The following is a 27,396-nucleotide window of genomic DNA, read 5'->3' on the forward strand; positions in this document are numbered from 1 at the left end:
ATTAATAATTTCCTAAATTATAAATGCTGCTGTGAAAAACTGTGAGCAAACAATGTGTGCATTCAGTTTTAAAGCTCAACTGCAGTGCTCTGAGATGTCTGATTTTTTGCTTGTATCTGAATTCTTTGCCATTGACCTTTTCTTTTTAATTCAAACTGCCAAGTCCTTAAGATGCCCCATTATATTCTTCAGACACTTTTGTTCTGGAGAACTGAATATTTGGTAGTGTGTACAGCAAATGAAAAATAAGCTGCTTGTGCCCTTGCAGAGTGTGGTGAGGTTAGTCTTTTGGGGGCTGGGAGGAGACGTCTGCAAAACAGTTGTTTTCCAGGGATGACTAATGGTTCATTTTTGCACTTTGAAAACATGCTTGTTGACTCAAAGGAGCTGCACCATGTAAATAAACATGCTGACAGACTCAAAATATTTTCTCCGCTGTTCACACTTGACATGGCAGTGTGGAGTAAACTGAAGCACATCAGAATTGCACCTCAGGAAGGCTCTATGGTCAGTGCTGCTGCCATCAATTGAAACTTGGACACAGGCTCCAGGAGTTTGTGTTGTACTGTAATGTGCCAAAGGTGCTCAAACAGCCTTAATCAGCTTAATGCAAACCAGGCCACATCTTACACCAGCACTGATACATTCACACTTGAGGTTGCCACCTACTAGGAATTATTCTTCACATTTCATCTCATAATCCAACTTTACCTTCCACTCCTCATTAAAGGGAAAAAAGTAGTAGCAGCTCTGGAGTTCCCTCTGCCTCCATTTTCCCGACTACTGCACTGAAGTGACACACTAGATGGGAGTAGAGATTTATCTCCCATGAAATAATGATGTTTATAAACAAAGCTGTGGTTCTGCAACCTCCATTACTGGTGCTTGAAATTTCCAACACACCTTTGAATCATTCCAATCTAATCATCAGAAGTGCATTAGACAATGCCAACAGAAGCCAGGGGCCCTTGTGTTGTCTACTGACTGTGAGTGCATCTCAACCTTTACGTAAGGGTGGGAGTTTATAATTCATTTAACATTGGTGGGGATATTCCAAGGTAACAAACAAAGAAAAGAAAAAGAAAGACATGAAAAGACCCTTGACTAAAACCAATTTAAAGTGCTAAACCATAAACCAGCTACAAAATAGTTTACCCAAAATATGAATTACCACATTTGACTGCTATTTCATTCGGAAAAAAAAAACCCACCCCAAACCTCAGAAAAGAAAGCATACAAATTTAACAATGCTTTAAATTTAGGAAGCATTATTCTAACTTCCCAAAAGTCAATCTCAGAGTATTAATTCTTAATATGTGACAAAGGATCATTTATGTAGTAAAATAAACCCAGCATTTAAGTGCCAATGATATAAATATGCAGTGCTGGCAGAGAATAGGAGTTTGGCAGTCATTTGTCCCTTAGCAATACTTTTTTATTACTCAGAACATTCCTCTGGGCCATAGGGGACTGAATTAAATTCATTATGAACTTTATTGGGAAGGATTTTAAATACATGTAAATGTCTGGTTGAGAGGGCTTCATTCTCCACCCTTCCAGATTTTCCTTGTTCTTCTATTGAATAGATTTTTGTCTTTTTTTTTCTGCACCTGACCATTTAAATCTGTCTTTTACGATCCAGTGTTTTGCCCCTATTGTGGCGACTGCCAGCCATCCCACAAAACCTGAAATTGTCTACAAGTTTATAATTGTCACCAGACAATGCCAACAACAGGTTTCTTTGGCTTCCAGAGCCCATTCAGCTCAGTACACCCTCCTTTGCCTGTGCCACTTGACCTGACTGCCCTGTGCATCAAGGTCTGCCGGACTCTGCCACTGCTCTCATAATTAGCCCAAAGCAGTGTTAGACCTCAAACTTTGCTTCTCTGTGATTTAATTAATGACACAAAGGCTGGCTCTCAACATCTGCTTGTAAACTGACATTTAAATGGCAATTGTCAGAGGAATATAAGCGTATGGTTACTGAGCTGTGAGTCAAGTGCAGGCAGTGATGCAGTTGGGTTAGAGGGAGACTTTTTCTAGTGCTCACTTCTCATTTGCATACTTGGCCCAGCTACACACAAAAGCATAACATGCCTGTGCTTTAAGTCACAAAGCCTTCCAAGAGTGCATCAGAGGTATGGCTCCCCTAAGAGGAAAATACTGAGACCACCCATCATTATTAGTAAGTTTACCATCATAAAATACTAAACATGAGGAAAGCACATGGTCCCTATTGGCTACTGCTACAAATGGCTTTGAACATATGAGCAAGGACACTTTCCCTCTAATCAGACTCTGGATGGTCTTAATATCAGTCATTACTAAGACAGGAAAACAAAAAAAGCAAAGACTCTCATACTAACTAAGAATGTTACTTTCAGGAAGTGGGGGTTTGACCTGTATTTATGTTACATTTGTTATTTTAACCAGGACAAAAATCTTGCTTTGTATTAGAAACAAGGACATAAGGCAGTAGTTTATTGTCCTTCTAGCTTCTAAAAGGAGTCAAGCCACAAAATGCAGTCTTCAATCACTGAGATGACCTTCCCAACAGCAGATCAATGCAGTGCTGTCTTCCAGGATCTGCAGCTGCTCCGTGCCTCTGCTGCTGCAGTTCTCTGTATGTGAGGACTCAGCTGCCATATGCTTATTGTCTCCTGACAATTGTCAATGAAATGTCAGTTTGAAAACAGCTGTTACTTTCATTGCTGCAAGTCTGACTTGTAAATGCAGCAAAGGAATGATGAGCAGAATGATATTGAATGGCTGCTGTACTGCTCAGCAATGCAAGCTGCACTGTCTCAGCATGTTCAACTGAAGAAGGCTGGAGCACCTCAAGGAGAGAACTGCGTGCTCTGTTCTCCAGCCCCAAGAATATCCTACTGGTTCTTCTAACAGGTAAGAATTTGGAGCAGAATTTTGGGTAGAATTTCAGATCCAACCTTGCAGCATTTAACAGCTCCTGGTGAGTATCGTGTTCAGCCACTGTCCAGCTCAACAAGTGACTCAAATCTCTATCTCTGACAAACAGCAATGAGTTGTTGATGAGCAGAATGGTGTGCAAAGAGTGGGAGAGGGCAAAACACTTTTTATTACTGCACCCAGTCTGGTTCAATGCCTACCACATCAGCTCCCTTGTATTTAAGGCCAAGAGGTTCAAAAGCAAGATCCACAGAAGAACAGCATGTCTCTTCAAGGCTTCTGTGGAACTTGCAGTGCTTCTGCCTACTTGCCAGAGCTGGTATCTGCACATAAAAGGGTCCCTGTAGCATAAATCATGTGCCAGAAGGCCTTTGTGTGTCCCAAATTAGTCTTGTCACATTCAGTGCCATCATGCCAGCACCCTTTTTGTGCAGTCTGTCCTGATCATCTGTCTAGGAAACCTCTGCCTTGTTCTCTAAGATCTAGAATTAGGATAAAAAGGCAGTGGGACAGATCAGAGGGATAATCCCTCAGCCACAGTGAAGTGGCCGCTCTCTGCTTGCCCACACACAAATGCAGAAGGCCCAAACAGACCACTGCACTCTATGGTATCAGAGAGCCCATAAACCCAGTTCCAGCTGGCACACACAGTGCCACACGTCACACTGGCAGGAGATAAGCTTACCACAAAGTTCCTAACAGATCTCTGTGTGTGTCCCTGTTCAGCACTAGCAGCATCTTTTCATAGGCAGCAATTCACAGCTGGATCTTGGAACCTAAACCTCATCAATTGTGTCCCTCTCTGTGCCGCGGCCCCGTTTCCGTGGGCTGAGGAGTCACTCGCTCCTGGTTATGGAGTCACTACAGGAAGTACCACCACACAATGTCTATAAAACAGAAGTGGTGGTTTCACCACAGTTGACTTGTTATATCAACCTCATATTTCCTAAAACTCTTCTTGCTCAATCTGTATTCAGTGCACAGAGTGTCACAACCATTAGTGAGGGTTTTGCTTGAATGAGGGCTGCACTGTGCTCCATGGGCAGGATAAACTTCTGATGAAGATTAAAACAGGAAAAGAATACTAATATAAACTTCTCCCTTTTCCCTCTCAACCACATGCCAGTTTCTTCTGCTGAAGGACAAACATTAAAATAACAATAAGCACATATTGATGTAATGCTGAGGAAAATATAAAATGTATTAACCTGAGAGATAAATATTGATATTGCTTTCTCCATGTCAATACTTAGTTCAAGGGACAATAAATTTTGTTATTCATTGAAACAAGTCAATACGTGCATTGCTACATCCATCCATTTTGTATAAACTGAAATTATTCAGCAACTCTGTTCCTTTTATCCTCAACTTTCAGAATCATAGCTTTGCCTTTCAAAACTGCTTCTCTCTAAGGGAGGGGAGCAATACGTAAACTAGCCCTACTCAGGCAGTAACTACAGGAAGAAGCAATGAGAAGACATAGCCAGTGTCTACCTCCCAGTGATTTTCCCTTCAGTTTTTCTAACCACCAGGGACATCTGCAGGCTCCCTTTGGGCTCTGACTCTGGATCTGGGCTGGCTGCTGTGTGCAGCTTCCTCAGAGAACAGGAATTTCCTCATGGCTGCATATATCAGCAACTTGCTGCCTTTGCTGTAGGGCCGCCTCACTTACAGACCATATACAGGAGTGCCACTAGCAAAGCAAAACTGAGATAAAATGCAGCCCTTGCTGGTACTGCAGGGAAACCAGGGACAAAAGAGGTAGGGAGACAACTATTTCATCGCCAGCATAAGCAGGCAAAACTCCAAGTGTTCACAGAGAGGCTCTGGCAAACACCTCACAGCCCTTCTCAGAATGGGTTTAAACTGAACTGAAGCCAGTACCAAACTAGTTATCATTACAAATACTGCTGGAAGGATTAAGCATATGGCCTGCGACAAATGGTTGAAAACCAGCTCCATGTACATCTGATCCTGTCAACAGCTTCCAGCAAAAAAAAACCAATGGACCAGTAATTCCCACAGCCTTCAGAGGGATTTGGGTCCATCTCATGTTCATTTTGCTACTCCCAGCCTCAAGGGTGCTGTACAGCCAGGGCATGTCTCATTAGAGAGCACGCTTGGGTGACAAGACAGTGCTGTCCCATGAAGTGGTGCAATAAATGAAAGGCATTGAGAAAAAACAAGCTGCCTCTTGGTGCAATAAATGAACCAAACCTGCAAGGTTTTAATAAATATATTGCTGTTCTGCTGCACATAATGTCATCTTTTTCAAACTAAACCCACCATTAACGTTCTCACTAAATCCCAAAAGCTAAAGCCATGCACAAATTCTTCCCATAAGTGGCATTCTCTGCTCAAAAAGCAATGTGTTCAAATTTGGGGCAGTGACAACACAGGGAGTTTATTTTTTTCCTTATTAAAATCTCCCAGAGATAATTGGAGTTGTCAGGCATATGAAGAACAATTTCATGCAAGTATTTGCTCCCATGACATCAGAAAATCACCTGCTGCTGCTTTTGTCACTTCATTCCACAGGTGACTAAGTGCCAGTGTAAATCATCACTAAGGCCCAGAGGATATTCACAGAATTCAAATTGTACATCTTCTGACTTGGATTAAACTACACTCTCTCTCCCTCAAGCACCCTTAAGAGTGCGATGAGAACATTGAGATCAAAGATATTTTTGGCCCAGTGTTGTATCATTGGGTCAAACCTGTGTCACAATAGAGCAACAGCCTCACTCAGTTGGGGTCCTCCCTGCTCTGCCACACACATTTTTTCCCTTTACTGGCAACAAAGAGCTGCTCCAGGCTGGATGCAGCACTGCAATGTTCCACCAGCGACTCAGTGGCAAAGGGTGAAGCCAGTTTCATGTTTCCAGCAATCTGATCTTAAATAGAAACCAACACTGAAGGAACCTGCCTGAAAGAATACCTGTGCTTCAGTTTCCATTGTATCTCAGTCCTCTACAACTGGCAGCAGTATATTGGATTGAGAAACAGAAACACTGCTGTGAAATGAGAAGATTATAAGAGATTTACACAGAGCTCAACCAAAGTGTCAAGTCTGTGTATCATTGATCCACCCAGCTGGGACTTACAGGGCACTTATAGCAAAATCTTTTCTGACTCTGCAGGATTAAAACACAACAACTTCTGGGGATCCCATCACACACTTCCCCCCAAGCAGTGGCAAGCATTGCTCTTTAGAAGAATAAGCTATTTTTGCTTTGCACCATCACTTAACAGCCTGCAGCCATTAGGTACACCAGTATCAGAGACACCAGAAGTTGTCAGGGGAACACAGATATGCAGAACATAATTAGTGAGGACACAACTGTTAACAGTTTTACTTTTTAGCAATTGAAAATATCTGACAATTATCTTCAGCTCCTAGCAGGGTCAAGTTTTGCTTCTCAAATATTTTCAAATACTGTCATTTCACAATGCAAACACTAGAAAAAAACTAAAAGCACTCAAGAAAGTTTCATGACAGAAGTGTCATTACTGAACACATAGAGTCTTTTTGCAAAACAGTGATTAAAGTCGTGATATGCCTTAAAAAAGGAGACATACTCATATATTACCAGAGGAAATCATGTTAGTTTTAATACTTTGTATTGGGTTTGTGTGCCGAGGGTTTAGGAGTGGACACTGCAGAGGTGGCTTCTGTGAGAAGATGCCAGCAGCTCTCCCATGTCCAATGGAACCAATGCCAGCTGCCTCCAAGATGGACCCACTCCTCTTCAGCATTAATCTTAAAATATCAAACTCCATCTCAGTGCTCCTCATCAGCTGTAACTCAACTGTGTACACAACTGTACACAGAAATGGTGCTTTATCTATGATACTGTAACCTGATAATTCATTTCCAAAGTGGGGGTGTCAAGGTGTGGGGAGCCCCCAAGTGTAGGGTTTTGCCTTTCAGGTCACTTGCCAAAATACCACAGCACTTTTCTGGGGACCCCAACTCTGCAAACAAAGCAAAGTGGCCACTGCACAGCCAAGGCTGCCACAAAACATAAAAGCCAACAGGGGAATTTCCTATGCTCCCCTGTCCTCTTCAGTGCCTTCCCTCACAGAGGTGGGTAAACAGTCATGAACTCACAGTAAATATCAACTTGGCATTTGAAGCCACGGCCGACTGTTCCATTCACATGCCCACCTCATGCAGCTTGTCAATAAAAGCTACAAAATCCAGCTTCTGCTTTTGAGTCATTCATTGCCATTCACTGCAACAATTCTCCAGTAAAAACATTAAAGAACTTTTAAGTCAGAGCTACTTTGGTGAAAAGAGGATCAAGAATGTTGTGAAAATACACATAGACTCAGCAACAGGAGGCATACTAGGGGAAAATAAATATATTTTCAAGTGCTCATTTTTAGACATTCTAACATTCCAGCTGTCAGGAAAGACATGTTTATTGGAAATTGTCGCTTCTGAGTTGAGAAAGTATTTTTAAAAATTACTAATATGGCCTGAAATGTATAGAAGGAAACAGGTTTAGTTTGTATTGATGCTTCTTCCTTGCAAAACAAATTCTTGCCATGGTTGCTTTGATTTTCTTTTAGAAAGACTGAAGACTTGTTTTCTTTCTGCATTGGCGAAACAATGGGAAAAATACATCTTCCATATAAATCTCATTTAAATTCTGCATTCTAACTAGCAAACACAATTTGGAATTGAGAGGTTTTTTGTTTTTACATTACAAAATGAGCCGTTGCAACATTAAACAGCTCATCTATTGCAATTCAGCAGGAGAAATCATTGAACAATCAGCTGTAGAATACAAATACAGAACGACAACGTATTAACTTGGCAGATACATAAGATACTTGTGAGCTCTGCCAGAAAGCCAAGCTTGAGCTATATGTTATATGGAACTGATGATCATGGGGGAATCAGCAAAGCTCTTCCTAAATGAGAGACATACTATCAATATACAAGTCAGATTTTTGTACCAAAAACCCCTTAAATGGAGAAAACTTGCTGTTTTGTAGCAAGTGAGATGAAAATGGGATTATTGATGCACAAATGGTAGCATGATCATGCCTGCCAGCTGCTTTAAAAAACAAATGCAATTGAAGTTTATGTTCAGCAGCCTAAGTGAGAAGACAAACCAAAGCAAATTGCCATCAAAATTCTGTGTAGTTACCCAAACTCTACACCAAAACCCACAACAGGAAGCAGGATCCAGGGTATGGAAGAGCAGAAATGCACAAGGCAGCTGTGGCACCACTGGCATGAAGGCAAATTCTTTGTTCTCCTCTATCCATGAGAACAGTGACTGTGCCAGTCCAATAAGATACTCATTCTCCAGTTTCCCTGATGGAATGAGAGAATTAGAGTCCTGCATTGGATCAAACCTCCTGCTTCATCCTTCACCTGGGTTTCTAATCTGGCCACACTTCCATGCACCACCCAAACTGTTTCTGGAGCTCCCCCTGCACATGGCCTGGCCTTGCAACTCTTCTATCATAACATTTTGCATTTTTTATATTTGCTGATGTGGGTGAGGCTGGCTGTCCCAGTTGGAAGGTACATTCCTGCCAAAGGAAGGGAGGGTGGATGCAGCAGAGCAGGGCTGCAGTTGTTGTAAGATGGCTCTGGTGAGATGGGGCTGTGGCAGCAAATGGTGGGCACAAACTACACAGCCCAAGCTTTTCTTTTTCCCCATCACAGCCCTAGAATGGGCAGGTGAAAGGCTGCTTGAAGATCTCCTGTGTTCTAAACACACTGACAGCCTGCTCTTTCTACAACAGCAAGCCTGAACAGATTCCTCGCTTTTTGGAGGGAAAACAACAAACAAATTTCAAAATGAAAGCTGGAGTTTCACACATCCTCAGAACCAATTTATTTTAAGGTTTAAGGAAGACTATAATCTGCAGGAGTGTGAGGAAGGCTTTCTTGCTTGGAAACAGCAGCAAGAGAAATGAAATGAGGTATTTTGTGGCAGCAAACAGCTATGTTTTGGAAGGGGTGTGGAAAGGGGGAATCTCAGCCATGGCCAACACACCTACAGTGGCAATTCCAGCACTGCAGGTGAATGACAGCTGAATTCCAGTCTGACTCTTTGAAGCATGTCCTGGCTATCCTGTTAATGGGGAAAACATAAGGTAAATGCTACACAACAAGGAAGGTTTATTCTTTAATTAGGCCTAACCTTTTATTATTTGAATCAAACCCCTGGGCAGTGCTGAAGCTCCTTGAAATCGTGCCAAGAAAAATGTCCCAGCCCAACAGGGCTTGTTTGCAGGTTCCCTCCAAGAAGGCCATTCAGGGAGCTGTAGCATTTTGATTGCAGCAAAGTCTCTTCTCTGCTAACACATGAATCTCCTTTTATTTACATTTTGGAGCTGTCCAGAGAACTGTAATGAGTGCAAACCTGTCAAAACCTCCTTTCTCAAACCTTTTCAAGGAATATACATACAAGATAAAGAGTGTTCCTCCCTGTCACCACAGCTTTGGCAGTTTAATTCAAAGTCTGAGACTCAAAGTCTCCCATATGAGGTAAGAAGGCAAATGTGCTCTGCAAATGGCATTCAAGGAAACACCTGGGCATGGGTTCACCAAGTGTGTGGGCACTGTTTGGTTTGAGAGCCTCTTGTCTGTGCTGTGCTATTTGCACTTTGCTTCCAGATAGCTGTTGGGGACTCCCAAAACGCCTCAGTTAGATAGCATTGAGCCACAGCTCACAGCAAACAGCATTTCTTCCTCTCCTCCACAAATGCAATCTCAGCCTTGTATCTCAGCATTAGTAAAAGATGTCGGCTCATTTTGTTGTATGCAATTTATTTGGAATAAACTCCCTTATAATGATTTTTAACTTTGGAAAAAAAACAGTGCATGCTCCTTTCTTTATCCAAGCTGTACCGGGTCCATTTTTGCTGGTCTTTTAACTTTTATTTCCTTGAGATGAATCCACAGCTAACTAGAGTAGTCCAGGTGGAATTGGAGCTTTCTCTATCTTTTGTAGCACCTTTCCAAGAAACACCAAGAACTATAAGATATTTCTGCAGACCTGAGGCAACTAATTAAGTTTGAGCTCCAACTACTAAACAACTTGCTCTCTCCTCCTGTTCAAGAAAATACAGGAACAAAACAGTGATTTTTAGAGGAAATCCTATAAACAAATAAGAGGTAGTAATGTATTTTATTTCATTATGCCATTTTTAATGTAAATTCTGGAATCTGGTGATAAAGACATTTTCTGGAACACAGTGAAGATGCAGAGGATTTTAGCAAGGACTAAATCTACCCCACTGTAAATTACAAACCACATTTCTTCTTGCAGCCTCATGCAGCTGCCTCCAACTGAGTTCACACAGTACCACAGTGATGGGAAAAGACGTTTACAATAACCCTTTCACATATAATAAAAATATGACTATGAAAGAGAGAAAGAAGATTACTAAATATCAGTATTCACAGCAACTGAGAGGGTGATTATAAGCATTTGGGAACTTCTCTATGCATTTATACAGCACCTTAAATTCAGTTGTTGGTCTTCGGCTGACCCTTACCATGACAGAAACAGATAATCCTATTGCTTCTGACATTGCTGTGTAATTAAGTAGATGCTCTGCCCCTGTTAACATAGCTATATCCACTAGACTTCCTTTCTTATCCTCTTTCCAGAATGGCCTCTTCCTTTGAAATAAGTTTTTCAACTCAGACCTACTGACTAAGATGTCTTGGGAAGAGATTTATCCCAAGAGGTAATAGAGATAGTTTTAAATAAAATAGTCAAGAGATTAAAACAAAAAGTCTAAATCATCTTACCATGTGGCAGTAAATTTCTTTGACCACTTAGCAAAAGACAAGCAGCTCTCTCCTATGGTATCAGAGTAAAAAAATGGATTCTGATCTCCTCGAAGTCACAGAGCCAAGAGCAGGACTTGGTGCAACAAACCCTGTGGAGCGACAATAGGATGCTCTTCCACACCCTGCCTTCCACCTCTAAAGTCTGGGAAAACTCTTTTGGGGCTGCACCAGTAAAGTCTGTTAAAGCAAAACACAGCAGGAGATCTGCTTTGGGGCACTGATGGGATCCTTCATCTCTTTCTTAAGACAGCTGGGACACACAAGGTGTTTCAATTTACTTCACACTCTAAGCAAATAATGTCACCTGATTTGCTACAGGAATCTTCCCTCTACAGAATCTCCTTAAAACCAGAGACAGCATCTTCAAAACCCAGACATTTTTCCTACTGTTTTGCATTTACCCAAGTTAACTTTATCGGACAAAACAACCTGTGGATAGAGGTGGAAACTAATTCAAGGCAGGTAAAAGCAATCATGTACACTGGTAAACAACAAGAAACAACTCGGAGGAAAACCATATTTTTAAAGGCTGGTGCATAACACTGGGCTTGCAGTTGCTCTGCTACTCTGCACCACCTCATTACCTCAGTGATTGCCGAAATCCTGTTACACTCACTCAGAACTTCGCAATAGGATCAGGTGCTAAATGCAGCTCAAGACCTGTTTAATTAGTAGCTGATCACAAAGACCAAATGTTTTCACTTACCTCTTCAGATAATGAGGAAACAGTTTCAATTCTTATTACTGTAGCCAAATTTCTAGATTCTACTGTTGGTTTGGGTTTTTTAAAAATTCTGTGTGCAGTCAATTATGTTATCATGCCCTACAGGAGCTTTTTGCTAAGTGCTTAAAAAAACACCCAGTGCACACAACGTGGAAAAGCATCACAACATACTATGAAGACCTGTGCTTAATTTTATGTTCTTTATTTGGCAAAAATAGTAGTTGTTCTGCACTCAAACTCATATTTGTAATAAAAGTCCCACTCAGCTGCTCATATACTAAAGAAACAATTCATGGCTGAATAATGTACCAATTCAAAAGCAATCTCTCTAAGCTACAGGAAACCTCTCGAGTTGCTAGCCTGAACAAAATGAAGCCTCAACGAAATGAACCACTTTGAAACTAAATGAAAATTTAGCAAATTGATCTGAATGAGAAAATCTTGTGTACAACACAATTCTTTTAGCCACGATAGAAAAGCCTGTTACAGAATAAGTTTTGGAAAAAAAGATCACACCAGTAAATCAAAAGATGGTGGTGCTGTTTGTTTGCTCAGTTTTCTAAGGGATATTTCTTTTACAGTGGGCTATTGGGTTTATAAGTTTGTGTTTAAATATCAAGAGGGTAATCCTGAAAGAAAAAAAAACATTGGATGGTGTCTTAAAAGGGATGTTCTGTCTTCCAGCTTTAATTTTTAATCTGCCTTTTGGTGCACCTGGCACCTCACAAACCTCTCAGCTCCAGAGCTACTCTGAGATCAGTACACCAGCAGTCAGCACTGGATGAAAAGAAAGGGAGTGTTTGGTTTGTGCACTGCCATAAGCTAGCAGAGCAAAATGATTGCAGATCAAAATTATGAGGTTGCTGGAGCAATTTATACTGGCAAGATGAAGAGCAGAGGGAGGGACACGATGCAAATGCTGAATGTGCAGTCACCCAGCAGTGCAGCAGGAGCTTAAAGGGTAATGGAGGAAGAAGAAAGGGGGTGGTAAGAGAGAGGCTGAAGGCAGTGATTATATCGAGAATCTCTTATTTTTCCCAAATGGCATGCCACAAGAAAATGTTATTCCCAATGATCCAGTAAATGATTCTGTTTTCCAGCTTCAAGGAATTCAGGGGTGGGTAGAGAAAAAGGTCTACTCATGCAAAAGCACAATTTACAGTTGGAAGCAGATTTGGAACAAGAGTCAGATGAGAACACCTTTGGGGAAGACACATAGTTCAATCTCTTCCAGGACTACTGGGACATAAAATGGCATTTACACGATCAGCAAGGAGTGTAAATTAAAGGAGTGCCCATTAAAAAATGGGCAAGTATGGTCAGTAGGCTCGAAGCTGGGTTAAGAGGTGTCAGTGGTGGTGTATGTGGCAGGAGAAGGCAGGGACTCTTTCCCAGACTGAGACACATACTGGGTTGGAGTTTAAAAAAAGCTTCTTCCCATTCTGGTCCCAGGGACAAAATTAAAAGTCTATTGTAACAAGACAAGCAGCAGGCTTGTGGGACTCAAAGGGACATTTTACCCACCTGAAGCACTGAGAGAAAGAATTTGCATTGTACATTTCTATAGATCAAGGGATTTTTTTTCTTTTGTCTAATTAAGTGGTATTGAAATAAGCAAACTGTACTCTGTTCACTCACTCTGCTTGAATTAGTGATTTACAATGACAGTTTACTTTTAGTTCCACACCTGGAAATAGAAGATAAATCAAGTGATAAGCTGCTGACGATAGTCTCAAAATGGAGAGCACTTTACCCAAGAGCTCCTTGGAGCTTGCTGAGCTGGCACTGCATTATAGGGGATCCGGCAAGATTTTCCATTAATGACATGAGCTGAAGCCACTTATGACACTGGAACAAACCACTGGTGCACCCTCTGCCTCCATACTTTAAAGGGAGAAGTAAAAATAAAAAAAGCTACTGCCTTCAGAAGGTGTTTCAGGATCAAATGAACATTAGTGAGATGCTCTTCACATGCACTCATGGGCACACAGCAGTGGATGGAACATTGCTGCACCCACCCCTGCCTGGGAATGGGGTCAGGCACTGCAAAAGCTCCGTCAAAAAGGTGGACCATTTGCTCATGTCTGAAGTTGTCCCTTCAGAGGTGCAGCCTCCTGTACCATTAGCTGGCAAAGCTCAGCGAGGGTCCTCCCTCTCTTGGGAAGTCTATGTCCCTCAGCCAGGACAGGGCTCTGGGTAGCCTCTCACAGAAGCCAGCACACACTTACACCATATCACCAATGCCCTGGAGTGACGAGAGGGACCAGAGTTGGGAGAAAATTAAACAGAAATAAACCTGAGGCCAGAAAACAAAACACCCAGCACAAAGAAACGAGGTGCAGGGTGAAGATTGACTTCTGTCTCATAGAAACAGTTCAAGAAATGCCACCACTCATTTATGCTGGGTTTCACTTGACCTCACCAGCCAATTTGGCATCCACCCTGACAGTGTGCCATTGGTTTCCAATGTAATGTGTCTGGGAAATCTAATTGCTTCTCAAGAAGCACTTTCTAGTCTGTGAAGTTCTTTAGAGCTGCCATGCTCTGTGACAATCAAAGTGTCTAAATAAATATGCAAAAGTGTGCTCAAGCCAGAAAGCCTTCCAAGGAACCGAGAGAGTTTTTCCCCCGTTCAGCACGGCTCCGAGTCATTCACAGTCTGTTTTTGTCAATACCAGTCATGCACCAGAGCACAGGCACTGCACAGAAGGTGCCACATCTTACACTCCTGCAGTGTGCCAATACCAGAGGATGACACCAGGGACAGAAATGCAGGATATGAGCAGCCAGGAAACATACTCACACATGCACACACACACTTCAAGCTGTTCTATCTCACAGCTAATGGAAAACCTCTCTTAATATTGCATGTAGAAATGTCTAATAGCTGTAAATAACTCTTGCTGTGTTTTATTCATGTATAATGAAACAGCAGTGAGCAAATGTGGCTCAGTACTCATAGAGGCTGCTCAAAAAAATGCATCTTCAAGCCTTCATGCCAGAGCCACTCTTCCTGTGCCACAGGCTAATGGATTTCAGTGACAAAACACAAGTGTTACACCTTTAACTATTAGACTTGTTATGAGGCTTTAAAAGCATATAAGTTGTTCCCACTTCCAAGCAGGAAGGTCCTATTCTCCTCAAGTGAAAAGGCAAACTCTAAAGCTCCCTTTTCTTTAGAAAAACAAGACCAGTGGTAACACACAGTCACAGCTGCACTTTAATAAAAAAAACATAAAGCTTTGAGTCTGAAGGTCAAGTTGTTTCTTCCAAAGGCCTCCCTGGTGGAGGAGTGTAAGATTTCATGTTATTTTTGGTTAGGCCATAAGATAGCATTTGGTTTAAAGGGCTCTTTATCATGCTGAAGCAAAGCACAATGTATATCAGTACTCCCTGTTGCATTATCCTGTGGCAGAGCATCCAACAGTCATGGAGATCCACATGAAATCTTTCCTTCTCAGCTCTGCTGTCCTCCTGGACAAACTCACCAGTCAGAGCAATAACAGAACATCACTGCATTCCTTTCCCATGGGTAACACATTCAGACTATGCTAGCAGACTTCTTTTCAAACATCTTTTTTAAAGTAATCAAAATCTTACTGTTTGAAAGAAAGAATCCCCAAAATTCATAATTTACAGAAGAGGATCTCCATACTTTTTAATGCTAAATGCTTTACCACGACAATTAAATGGCTTAAAAACAAACCCAAGTGACAGGTATATTTTTCAACATCACTGATCTTTCAACTAGGGGGAAAAAATCCAAGCTTTAATTGCACAAAGCTGCATATCATACTTCCCTCTCTTGAGATTTCATTATAGGCCTGAAACCAGAGAATTGCATTGCCAGCTCTTGCCTGCTCTTCCAGCTATTTCTGGTTTTTAATAATTATTCATTAATTGCACACTATGATAAGATCCTTGCTGTTTTGAAACATTTTCCCTCTGGCCCCCATACTATTAAAGACCCTGATTGCCTGCCAACAGCGTAAAATTAAAAATCAAAGCACTACCTCTGAAAGGTTTAATATGTGCCACATTGAAAGAGTTTCTACAGCTTACAGCCATGTAATTGCATCACTGGCTAACTGCACAGTCTCTCTCAGCGTTTGAAATGTTTTCCTTTGAAACATTAGCCAGCTGAGAGCAGAGGTTTTGTTTAACACCCTGATTTACTCTCCATGTATGCAAGAGTTTGGGATGTCTCCTGTGTCCTTCCCTGCCGTGTCTCTGCCTGGGGCAGGTGGGAGGAAAAGGCTCACCCTCCCAGCCATGAGGCACCTGCTCCCTTTGGGAAGAACAGGGGAGAGAAGTGAAGACTTACCAGTTAAAAGATGAATCTCCAGCAGGAGACTAAAAACCAAAAGCATTTTAACAACTGAACCTCTTTAAAAGCAGGTGGGTTGTGCCTGTTGAATTCTCCTCCTGTCCCCTCGTTACAGCTCCCTCTCTCCTGATGCCAAAGAGACCTGTTGCTCCCAAAAATCCAGCAGTCCCCCAACACATCCCCTCCCTCCCTGGGCTGCCAAACCTGGCTGGATCAGCCTGCCCAGCCCACAACCAGAGAGAGCATTTCCATGGCACCTTCAGTCCTTTGTTTATGTATGAATTTTCCACATTTTTCCAGTGGCTACGCACAGGTACCCCAAGCCACGGGCTGGAATAAACCCAGCAGCTCCAGATACCGGCAACAATTCACAACCATATCCTCTTGCTGATCCACTGAGATCTAAATGCTATTTCTTCATCTAAAAATCTCATTTCTAAATCTTGTTTCTTCATCATAAAGGTCATATGGATAAGGACAGGTCACCAGCAACCAGCACAGTGCACACACTCTTACTGTAAAGGCAGCCTGAAGAAATTTGTGCAATTGAGTTGATCAAAGCTGGTTTAGACAAAGAAAACCTTGGAGATGTAGCTTGCATTGATCGAAGTGAAGTCATGATGTGCCAAAGGGGAATAAAGATGCCCTTCACACAGTCTGGCTGCTTAAATGATTTCAATATTAACAGCACTCTTTCCCAGAAAAAGGCAATTTTCTACCTTCATTTTTTTTGGACCTTGTGATTATTACAGTGCCAAAAACTGTTTAATGCTTATAAAAGCATACCTTAGAAAGATATTCCTCTGCTAGCCTTCAAATGAAGAGGCTTTGGTTATTTTTATCTGTTTGTGCGCTGATACACTTTCAATTCAAAATCTTGGTCCTGCCTATGTTGTAATCTGGTTGTCCTTCCAGTTCATCAGATTTCACTTTCACAGTATTTCTGAAATCAGCTTCTACAGGCTCTGTGAAGCACCCCTGGAAAACTGGATGGGTTTACCCTGCTTCCTCCCTAACCTGCAGGTCAGAATTCTACTCCATTAATCCCATCCTATAACAATTGAAAATATGGACCCTGTAGATAACATTAGATACCTTGGAAAGACAAAGTATACCTCTCTTCACAGTAGCTTTGGGGAGCCAGAAAAGAAGCTATTTGTTTTCTAAATTGCAGTTTAGAGGTTGTATAATAAGATGTGCACTTTGTTTTGCAGAGATTTTCTGTATTCCAGGCTGTTTCCTGAAGAGGAGGGAGGGTGCTGGTGCCAGGGCATTTCAGCTGCTGGTGCCTGCATGGACAGGGCATAGCGGGGATGTTTGGAGGGGTAAATCTGTAAATGTGGATTTAGGCTCTTTAACATCAGGTACTGAGACCTTCAAGATTTTGGGCTGATTTGATTCTAAAGCTTGGGCCTTAGAGTTTAATTTAAAACAAAATTCATGTGTCACAGTACTATTTCTTTACTGGAACTGTACAGTTTTATATTTGAAGGAAGTTTCTGGAGTAGAAAATCATATTGCAGACACAAAGTGTACTTTTCCCCACATTTGTAAGGATTTCCATGTAAATTTGTGCTCTGTAGGGAATGTTCATTTGAAATCCAGAGATCGTGAATAGAGATGAACAGTGCCATGTTAAGGACAAAATTATTAAACAAGAAATCCTCCAATATATAAAAAATAACAAAGCACTATCATTCAGGATCAGGGGAGCCTGTGAGCTGGTGGAAGAAAGGACAGGCTCTGTACCGAGGACTGCATTGCACAGGGACATCCCCACTGCAATGTGTCACCACCCCATGGGTAAAGGGCAGTTCCCACAGGATGTGGCACGTGAGGATCAAGGGCCTTGAAAGCTCAGAGAGCTGGTCACTGATTCTCCTGGGAATGCTCCAGCTTCTGCAGGGTCCCCGGCCGGCCCCACATTTCCCCTGTGGGGGTACAGACTGCCCTGGGGGCACACCGTGCTGGGACTTGCTGTACTGCACTCAAACCCCCATGTGCAGGGAGGGGCAATTTGCACTTTTCTGATCTCCCCTCTGATTTAGTGTCTCTTCCTTCTGGACCTGATACTGTTTAGGCATCGTTCCTCTCCTGGTCTGGCTTTGCACAAGTGATGCAAGAAGGAACCTGGTGCATACCTTTTCCCACACTCCAGTGAGAGCCTGCACTTCTCCCCAGATTCCTGGTCACTGCACAACAATCTCCCTGTGCACAGTGGAACAACAGAGATAACAAAATCTCACACTCCTGAGATGGTGCAGACAGTAAATCCATTGTGCACAGACTGCCAGGCACAGATATTTTTTTCTGTCTAAAAGGACAGTACATAGACTTTTATCTTGCCTGTACAACTGAGATGCACTGAGGGGAGACAGCTGCCTGTTTCCAGGCCTGGAGCAGTAAGGAGCAAGGCCAAAGTGCTACCTTGAGTGCTTTTTATGGAGAAAAGCCCTCATGGAGCTGCAGGGGTGCACAGGATGACAGACAGGGAGCAGACCAAGGGCTCTGAGACCACAAGAGGATGCTCTGCTGCAAAGTGAAATAATTTAAGCAGCTCCAGCCATGATGTTCATGCAGCCCTTGTGCACCAACCTGCTCTACCAATTTAATACAGCCACTTCGTGCTGCCACCAATTAGCTCATTAACCAAAGTGCCAATTAGGAAGATGACGAACATGATCTATACAAGTTGGCTATTCCAGATGTTAAGCTGTTCTCCTGAGCAGTGCACGCAGGGTTTTTCTTTCACTTTTTTCCTTATATTTTTTTTCCTTTTTTTAATTTTTTTTCCAAATACAGAAAGTTTGGACTGTTTGCAGGCTGGATTTTGTACTCACAGAACAGGTAATGCACACCTGGAAACAATCTGCCTTGTCCCACAGTTCATATGTTAACTCCTCTTTCACTTTGCTTAGCAGCAAGGAGCAAAGGCCAGACCCCATAGTGTGGTATTTGGCAGAATTATATTCCCTTGTTTTTCCCAATCCCAGCATGTTATATAAATTAATGACTGGAATACAAAGCTGAAAGGAAAGCAGAGGGAAAGCACTCAAAGTAAGTTACCGTGGGCACTAAACAACAGATCCAGCCCTCAGCTCACAGCTGATGTATTCTGTCATGTCAAAGGCAGCACATCCCTCCAGTATCTTCCCTTTACCAGCACCATCCTCATTCCCCTAGTTCTGCATTTGGGATATGATAATCATTAACTCAAGGGTACTGCTGGAGCCAGAGGTGCTAACCTTATCTCTAAGAAGCAAGCCCCTTGTGTGGCACAGGGAAGAAGGCTTTATTCCAAGTTGTAATGACAACTTTTCTTTACTGCAATCTGGCATTGCTCACACAGACAAGCTGGAGATACAGCAACAAAGCCAAGGAGAGAAAAAGGAGTTCCCAGCAGGATTCACAGAGCAGGTTAAACTTTAAAAGGCACATTTGTACCTGCAGGACAGGCTTAAGAAGTACCCAGGAATCCTGCACTTCTCACAAGAAGAGTAATTGCTTTCTGGGGCTATTTTAAACTAAGAACATTGTCCTTTCTTACACTGTCCTGCATTGGAGTGGCTGCCTTTTTTCTTCCCATTTTCTAAAAGCAACAGTGAAAAATCTCTCCTAACTCTCCAGTGCTGTAATGCTGCAAAGGCCTCCCCTGTCTCTCTTGGCTAGCAGTATCAGAAAGATTGCACCTTTATTATCATTCTTCTTATTATTATTATTCTTTTTCAAGTCTACCTAGAAAAGGAAAAGACTTGGGTTCTAAAGTCTGGACTTGGACGCAGTGAGAGCAAACTGTGCCTTGGGCTAACCTGCCTGTTCACATCCCAGCACCAGCACAGGGGTGTCTGTCTGCAAGCTGCTTCTCACTACTGGTGATGTTACCTGAGTTGGTTACACCCCAAAGTGATGAGGCTGAAATGATGAATCCCTTCCAAGATCTCTCTGTGTCTCTGCCAGCTCTTGCCTCCACGCACACAGCCTTTCAATATGCCAAACCACCAAGGAGAAGGTGGCACACAGGGGACAACCCCACCCAGCACAAGCCAGTTGTGCCAGGAGGGATAAGATTACAACATCTCAAATAATCCCGCCTTATTTTTCACTGGAGACACACAATGATCTGCATTCAATCCACAACTGAATTGCACACTTAATCATGCAAAAAAGACTTGGGCATTTTTAGTTGATCTTCAAATAATCTCATGCATAAACGGGTTAATGTAGTCTCATTCCAGCTGCACTTTTCTGAATGGCAATAATGGCTAGTCCTACCCACAGAGTCTGCAACTGAAGTTAATGGAATAGTTCATCTTTTAAAAATACGTTAAATAGCCCTTTTTGCAAAATTGTTGCATAGCATGTTGATACAGATATAAGTGATGAAAGATTGCACTGTATTTTTCCCTTATTAGTCACATGGGAACAATGTGCTTAATCACCTGAATAAAACCTCTCCTGCATGCTGCCCAAACAATGATCTGTACAAGCCTTTCTGCTGTACTGAAAAATTCTTTACAAATTAAAAATCTAAAACTTCATCAAAAAAATGTTTCTGGCTCATGCAAATATTTCTGTTCAGTCTATAACCCAAGGAACTGTATTACTCTCTGGTCACATCTCTGATTAATGGCAATGAAATTTTGATGAACCCTGAAAAAGTACCAACAGTTGTAACATCACAGGTAATAGCATCCTTTTGGTGTTTTGGGGGGAGTTTTGGTTTTGGGTTTTTTAAATATGTTTGGAAATTAGCTTGAAAGATGTCACTATCTTAGCAGAAACCATCTAATGGCATGAGTACACTCAGGGAAGCAAGTAGCACAGTTATAATTAAAGTTTCATTATCATTTCCATTAGAAAGCAGTTTCTAAGGGATTTGGTTCAACAGTACAAATTGGCTCTGTGATGATACTTTGTAGGCAGGGTCCCCACACCTATCAAGCAGTAGGTAACTTACAACATGCTGCAACCACACTGGCTTTATCAGCAGTGCTGTGTGTGTGTGGCTGGGACAGGGAACCAATCCCATCCTGGCAGCTCCAGCAGGCACTGCAGTGACATCCTGATGGATGGACAGTGACTGTGCCCAGCTTTGCCACTTTGACCCCTCTAAAGGTCCTCTCAATAGCAAAGGTCAGTGCTCCAGGGCCAGAGGAGGGGGTCCTGGCCCTTATTTTAACTTGGTAATTACAGAGCACAGAAAAGAAAATTAAAAATATCTACCTCTTTTAAGAGAGAGCTCCAACCTGTGCGGCACACAAACTGGGCTGCAGTTAAGGCACGAAGAAAGTTGTCCACATAAGACTGATGAAGAAGATCAGAGCACTTCATTTTGCAAAATAAATATGAAAGCCACCACGGTTTTCATTGAACACAACTCATTCACCCTGTGCCAGTAAAAACATATCCATATCACTGGGGAATTTGTGGATTTAGTCAGAGTTGCCACTGGGTAAGCCTTCTCCTGACAGGTTATAATTAAAATGGTGCTCAGACCAGGTGTGAATTTATTAGAAGGATGGAGCTGAGGCTTCCACACCCCTCTCACTCAAGTCCTCCTCACATACTGCAGCTCTGCAGAGTATCTCGGATTTTGTCACCACAGCTCAACTTGAAGGGCATCTTGCATTTACAGAAATAAAAGAGTTTGAGGCTACAAAGTAACACTGCAATAGCAACACAGAACAATATACATTCAAATGTGAAATATAAAGATATGGAGGGGGGAAAAATTGCCCACTGCTGGACCAAACACTTTTCAAGTCTACAATCATGGAGTCACTCAAGTGTGCTGTGTATCATCTTGGTGTGCAAAGCCTCAGTGGGTGAGCAGAAAGCAGCATTTGCAATGGAGATTGGGATTCCAGATAAAAGATCTGAAAACACAGTTTGGAAGAGTGAATTGCTTATTAGCTCAAACAAAATTAGCAGAAAGCTTTATCAGATTAAAAAATAATTGAAAATGTATCAGTATTTAACAGAGACCATGTGCTGGAAAACAAACCCACAGTAAATAGCATGAAAAATTCACAAGTTCAAGCGTATACTGAAGGCCAGAAGTGAAGATTTATCCCATGTGAATAAGGGTACCCAGGTGGTAATGCTGCAATCAGGCAAAGAGGGGTGAAAACCTATTTTATCTTTAAGTAGTTCATGCAAAATTAATATTTCATTCTTTATGAGTGGAGAGGTGCACATTACACAGTATCTGAGCCCTAGTGAGTGACCAGTGGCACTGAAACCACCTTTCACACCAGAATTAAGTTACATTTGCAAGGTAGCATGTACAAAATCTTTTTATTAAAAGCACAGCTTTTATGCCCTCTTCATAAGCATTTACTGTGGGCAGAGCTCTCCCATGCTATGCAGAGGCACAACTTGCTAAGGTGACATTGGCAGGATATTAGTCATGGGAAACAGGAGCAGGGAAACTCTCCTGACACCAGACACCAGTAAGTGACCCGTAAGTGGATCTTCTAATGCCACAGGAAAAAGACACAAGCCAAGAAGCCTAGCAGGTGAAAATTTCAAAAACCTATCACCTCAGATCCCAATTTCACCTTTCATGGTGGAAGTGCTGAAAATGGGCCAACACAGAACGACAAATCTGGAAAGCCTACAACGGTACTGAAATATGATCAGGTTGCTTTTCTGATGACTTTGGTAATTTCATTCAGTGCAGCAAAGGCACCAAATACATTTCATATCTCCAAATATGGAGCCACGCCTGTGTGTTTTGGAGTGGAGCACCCTGGCTCATTTCCCCGCTGGCTACAGAGACGTTGCTACCTTGGCTGACTCCTCGCAGAACCTCCAGCACGACCCCAAGGTGCAGCTGCACCTCCTTCGTGCCACCACCAGCGTGCACCGAGAGCAGATGAAAAACCGAATTTGCTCCAGCGAAGGTCTACTGATGGTGCAAGGCTGGCAGGTCAGGGGTGGCGGATTCCGTTCAACTTGCTGAAACATTAGTTTGCTTTCCTTGTCAGTGGAGCACTTTACAATAGATCTTCCTGAATAATTCATTAAATGGGTCTTCATGTGTGCATGGTAGTATTTGATTTTCCAACTTACTGCACTAATCTATAAATACTGACTATAAACATTCCGAGCAGATAGCTTTATTTTATGTTGCATTGGTCTTTTTTTTTCTTTTTAAGCGTAGCAAGAGACAGCGCAGATATTTTACTGCCTCTCCCTTTCAGCAACAGCAAATGCTCCAGCATTAGTGTTATTAACATATGCGTTAGCTCGGGCTGCTCCGCTCCCGCAGCTGCTGCTCGCAGTTCCCAGGGAAAGGCTGCAGCACTGAATCAGATAGTACTAATGAGCGTGTTAATGAAGTCCCCACAGCTGAACGCCGAGCTCCGAGAGGGGCATTAAAAGCGTATCCTATAGTCTTGAAAACCGAAATGGTTCATGACAATTGGTTTTCTTTATTTATTTACACGCTCGCTTCTCAATGTAAAATCCCTGCTCGATGAGAAGAGTTCGGCGAGAGAAACGCACGTGACAAAGGACAATATTGCAATCCAGTCCGAATTTAAAAGTGTAAAATTAAAGTTAATTAGGAAACATATTCCAGCTGGACTTTCGCCAGCTCCACTCTGCCCTGTAGAGGGCTGCCAAACCCTTACTTGCCTTTCATTAGCTATCTTTCTGCTCACTCTTCCCTCTGTTTTGTCCTCAATAAATCGTTTCCTTCACTTTTATGACTTTAATAACAGTTTGTTAGTACTGTAGCAGATATTGTTTCTGCAGTTTAATTAAAACTACATTCCATAAGTCAATTGCTGGTACTTATTATAAAAATTTCTCCGGCACATCAAAATATTTAAAAACAAAAATAACTGAGTAAGAAAGTTATGTTAAAAAAAAAAGTCTTGCAATTGGACCAGGAATTGTTTCCATGGCAGTCTGCAACTGCATAGGGGAAATATAAAAAGCCAGTCCCCGAGCTAATGCTGCTGGGAGCCTCACATGTGTCTTTATAAAACAGAACATAACAACATAACAAGAGGTATAAAAAAATTAAGACTGTATAAATAAAGACAGCAGTTGGTATTGTTATAGAAAAAACCCTGCAATCTTCCAGCCATGCTACCATTAGGTTAATAATGACAGTTTCATTCCTTTTCTGTGTGTACCCACAGTCCTTGCCCCTGCTGCAGTGACTGCTTTACACAGGCTTTTCTCTCCTCCCTCCCTAGTAAACTAAATGATCGCTAGGTAATTTGGCAACATTTTTGCTGCACTTCTGTTTAATTATATGGCAACCCTGCTAGGTTTTGTAGCAAGGGAGACCTAAGCACTCTGAAGCCCTTCCAAGCAATCATGTCAGCATAGAAAAATAGGGTCAGAAGGAAAAATGCTAAACAAGTCTTTTCTTTCCTGTTGATTTCCTCCAACAGACTGATTTGCATGTAAACATATGGGTTTCTGTGAATTCCTTCTTCTAAGAAATAGCTTTGAAAAGACAATGATGCTTTTGAAGTCATAGGATTTGGCCTTAAAAACTCATTTGCAGTGTCTGGCCAGTCTTGGTCTCCTTGGCTCCACCTTTGACAGAGTTTTCCACCCAGCAGTCTGGGGGGATCCCAGCATCAGAAAGCTACAGCTCAGTAAGGAATCCTGCCAGCCCAGGGTGTCTGGCCACCCATTTGCCCTGTTTATCTAAGAATTCTGGCAGGATATTGCACAGGCACTGGAGCACTCCCTCTCCTGATTGAGTGCATCGGTTCACTGGGGATCTCTACAGTGTACAAGCCTGACAGCTGCTGTGAAGTGAAGCTCAGGGTTTAGCACCCAATGTACACAGAAGCACACACCAGCTCCTGGCCATCATTCCACTTGCCAAACATAACAGGGATCTGAGGGTACAGCAATGGGAAGAGATAACCTAAGGCAAGACAAGGCATGGAATTTTGAAGAGTACAAGCAGAACATGCCACTGCTAAAAGCCACGTTCACGCTACAGAGTGGTGACAAATAAACCTCCTGTCACTGCAGGGGCATTTCTCTCATTTTTACATTGCAGCTTTGAGAGGAGCAGCCTGCCTGCTTGTGTGCAGCTGCCACCACACTATTTGCTCTGCCAGCACTCCTTGATCTTTGCCTCCCTATTAATACATCCATGGGCTTTGATGTTTGACTGCAGAACTCACACAATTGGTTGGGTGCTTTACCAACTCCACTATTTTCTTTTTCTTCACTTTTCTAGCTCCCATTATATGAAAAGAAATCTCCATTATTGCAAGGGCATAAACAGCCCATCAAGCTTTCTGTGGGCACCCTCACACAAGTGAGCTGAACATAAACAATCATCGGAGCTGCTCTCAGCAAATCAGCCTGTTGAAAACATTTTTTCTGCAGCTCTGTTTGGAAGTTCTGTCCACAGCACTTCTAACTGTGCCATAGTGGTTTTGCTGATGATGGGAAAGAGCTCTTTGGTTGCAGGGTGTATTTTCAGGTTAGGATGCTCCTTTTGGATTCTGTGTCCTTCTGTGAAGTGTGAGGCCACTGCTTAAATGAAACATGCATTTAAAAAAAAAAAAAAACTTCTAAAATGCAAAATTAGTATATTCAATCTTACAGAGTTTTGCTAAATGGGAAAATATTCCACACCCCCAATTAGATCAACCTCTTGGATTTTTTACCTGCTTCATTTAATCACCAGAAGAATTAATTCCTTTTTCTCCTTCCTGGAGGATTGCACAGGTTGGTGCTGGGGCCCCTCTCCGCTGCCAGCACAAATTCAGCTGCCATTTCCATGCTGACAACACAGATCTCCCTCTCCAGTACAGACCTGTCTCAGGGAGTCCCAGTGAGAGGCTCATCCTGTCTCCCTGATATTACTCCTGAATGTCCAGCTGTCAGCTTGTAAGCACTTTGGCCACCAACTCCTTTCCTGATCCTTTCCAGACCCTGCTGCCTCACAGCCCATCTCCCTGGCCCACAGCTCAGCCTTCTGTCCTCCATCCAGCAGGGCTGGCCAACCTGGGCTTCATCCTCACTGATTGTCTGTGACTGACCCAAGCTCTCATTATGCTCATTTCTTCTTTAACCTTAGCAAAGGTTGCTTGTCTTGCATCCTTTCAAAGTGCAAGGTCTGTTGACCTTGTTCCCAGGCTGCTGAGATGAGCACCTTGCCCCTCTCCCTCCCTCCCTCTTCTCCCTTGTATCAAACCACAGAAGGGATGCCAAGCTGGGATACAGTTTTCAGCCTGTTCCTACTCAACATTGACTCCTCACTAGCAGAGGAGACATTGGTGCCCACATTTCCTCCACCCATATCATCCGGCTTCCTGATACTCTTCTTGGTTTGAATTAGTTATCTGTGCTTTGTCCCAGGTGTCTCCTCACACTGAACATCTGCAAAACTGAACTCAGCTTACTCCAGAAATCATTCAAATCCCTGTAGAAATTTCTGCAGTATTCAGTTGCTTACATTCCTTTTTAAAATTCATCATTATACCTACATGGTACCTGGTTATACAACCAGGGCTGCTACGAGCTCCAGTGCTGCACATTTGTAATATTGCCACTTTTTACCACTGCAAAGAAAACAGAATTAATATATTTCAAGGAAGTGGGGTTTAACTAGAGCAGCAGCAACCCTGAGGACAGTGCCTCCAAGGACAGGAGCTTCACAGCATTTGCTGACCATCCTCAAACATTCATTTCCAGGGGCCTGTGCCCAGGTGAAATCTCAGCTCCTCTTTGCTTCTTCTCCCTCTGAAAATCAGATGATTTTCCAGGATGAACTCTTCACTTGGGAATTTAAAGATGTGGGGAAGAGCAGAGCTGTGTCCTCTGTGGTACCCTTTCCCCATCCCCTCCTGCACAGCATCTCTCCTCATAGCACCCTCAAAGCAAAACTTTGAAACCCACTCACTGCCTTTTCCTAACAAGTCTCTGCCAGGGGATGGGGAAAATCCATTGCAGCAGGAGATTTCTCCATGGTAGATTAGTTCAACATCATGTTTTTTAGAAATAACTTCTTGTGTCAAAATCCCTCAGCTGGGCTCCTACACAAGCTCAGTTTACTGCTGCTGGAGCATCAGGCTGTGAAGAGCACAGAGTAGATACCACCCAGGAGTGGTATCAGCATCACCAAACAGAAATGCTTCAACACATTAATTTGGTCTGGCAGGTAAATGAGTTGTACCTACATTAAAAGATACTTTTATGATTTAAGATTGCTTTCCAGTTTGAAACTTAAGCATACATCAGGCTGTATTTCCTTTCTTCCCCCAGGAAAATGCAGACAAAAAAGAAAAAAGTATTCTGTATTTGCATATCATGACCAACAAACTAAGTTTTAAAAAGGTGGCTACACAGTTCAGAGAAGAGGATCAGATGGAAATATGCTCCCAAAGTCAAGAACCTGTAAAACATCATTTACTTTGGGCTTTCCCTCCTAACACTTCCCCCTGGCTAGAAGGAAAAAAGACTCCAACATCAAAAAAATAGTAGTTTAGTTAAAGGGACTAGAACATAATGGAAGTCTCTGGCTAATCCCCAGTCTTTGTAGGAGGCGTACTGATTCAATGTACTTTGACAGCAGATGACTGTTTCCTTCCTAGGAACGGA

The 27,396-nt window shown here is 42.4% G+C and overlaps 1 protein-coding gene across 2 annotated transcripts in view; it reads right to left on the bottom strand.

Moving 5' to 3' along the window:
• Window positions 1–27,396, bottom strand: part of GPR39 (G protein-coupled receptor 39) — an 80,250-nt gene that overhangs the window by 4,334 nt on the left and 48,520 nt on the right. The window contains exon 1 of one of the 2 annotated variants that reach the window (XR_011698463.1): window positions 10,712–10,949. The exons of the other annotated variant lie outside the window; for it this stretch is intronic. The gene's annotated coding sequence lies outside the window, so the exon portion shown is untranslated. Of the gene's footprint in view, window positions 1–10,711; window positions 10,950–27,396 lie in introns of those variants that run through there. 2 annotated transcript variants of the gene reach the window in all.

The sequence above is a fragment of the Pithys albifrons genome, chromosome 8, assembly GCF_047495875.1.
Source record: "Pithys albifrons albifrons isolate INPA30051 chromosome 8, PitAlb_v1, whole genome shotgun sequence".
NCBI classification, from domain to species: domain Eukaryota; kingdom Metazoa; phylum Chordata; class Aves; order Passeriformes; family Thamnophilidae; genus Pithys; species Pithys albifrons.